Consider the following 1838-nt stretch of genomic DNA (forward strand, 5'->3'; position numbering starts at 1 on the left):
TTGTTAGATATTCTTCCATGGTTGATAAAATAAAGCACCAGTCATGTATTGAGGTTGCTTTCATCAACTAAACTCCTCTCCTAAAGTTTCAGGTTTTCTGCCTAGATTGAAAAGAATTAATAATACTATTATTATCATCTCTTGCAGAGTAGCTTATGTGCATATAATGTCTCTGTATAAAGATGTAAAAGAATACATGTGTAAGTATATAATTGCATGCATAGATATGCTTGCATTTATATGCAAACATACATATATACATACATATATGCATCGACACAAACATATATATATATATATACATACATAAAAATACATATAGATATACACATACACACACATATAATGTTAACGTTTTTGCTCCTGCTAATTTCTATTGGTTCCAGGCAGTATTATGTTTTAATGATGTTGACTCCATAGGATTGAATAGTACTGTTCAGGTGTTGAAACCATTGTAATGTCCATTTAGCAGCTGATAATGGAAATGTATATTTGATATGCTTATTTGTGAATTTTTGGGGGATATTGTTTTTCTAAGTTGTCTTTCATTCTCGTAAAGCTGAAAGTGATTGTGGACTCATGGTTTAAAATGATTACTTATATTGATATTGGTTGATTTACTTCATAGATAATCTTATTATGCTTGGATAATGCTTATATGATGGTTTCTAATTTTGGGAGGTTCTGTGGCACACATATATATATATATATATATATATATATATATATATATATATATATATGCAGGCATAGCTGAATGGTTAAAAAATTTGCTTTATAATCATGAGGGTCTAGGTTCATTAAATACCATCATGCATCAGTATCTTTGATCAGAGCCTAGAGTTAAACCACTGGAATGAAATGGGATACACAGAAACTGTGTGGTAAAGTGTTCAAGACACAGTGACTGTAATATAAATAGCCAGCTTTCTCACTTCTGTATTATATTGATTGTGCATGAGAATTAGATTTAGATTATATAGGTCTTTGGAAAACACTGCCAGTTTATGCTGTAATTCAATGAGAAATGCAGTGATTTGATCAAATGAATTACCTTCTCAATGACAAAATAAGTACTTCAGTTGATTAGAGTAGAATTCCTCATCAAAACTAAGGGTACATTTACATTTATCTTCTTATATAAGTGTATGTGTATGGCCTTTAGGCTAAGATCATATATATATATATATATATATATATATATATATATATATATACATATAAGTGTGTGTGTGTGTGTGTGTATTTGTGCATATATGCATACATAAATGTAAGTTTACTTGTGGTTGTCCCTTGAGCATAATGTTGACCATCTTTGCCTTTGTGAATCCCGTAGTAACTCCACATTTTGAAATAAGTACACATCTTTCTGTGTGTATGTATGTATGCATATGTGTTTGTGTGCTTGCATGTGTTTGTGTGTGTGTTGTTGTTGGTGATGGTGGTGGTGGTGATATGTGTGTGTGTGTGTGTAATGAGGATAAGCATGTGTGTGAACTTGGATTCCTTTATTACACTTGTTATATATGTTTCAGTATTCGGTAATAAAATGGTTTCATGCTATAAATGCAATTGATACATGCAACTTACAAGTGCAAGCATACATAGTCAAAACCAGACACCTTCTTGGACATATATACATACTCACATACATTCACGGACACACACACACACACACACAGATGGGAGAGAATGAATAAGACATATGGTAGTCATCAAGTTGATTATGAGCATGATCACTTTCTCATTGAAAACATATCTGTTTAAGAGCTTTTCAGCCATAATCTCTCAAATGACTTTCCTAACCCCGATTTACAAAACTTTGTGAGAAATGAACA

Source organism: Octopus bimaculoides, chromosome 10 (genome assembly GCF_001194135.2).
Source record: "Octopus bimaculoides isolate UCB-OBI-ISO-001 chromosome 10, ASM119413v2, whole genome shotgun sequence".
In the NCBI taxonomy this organism is placed as follows: domain Eukaryota; kingdom Metazoa; phylum Mollusca; class Cephalopoda; order Octopoda; family Octopodidae; genus Octopus; species Octopus bimaculoides.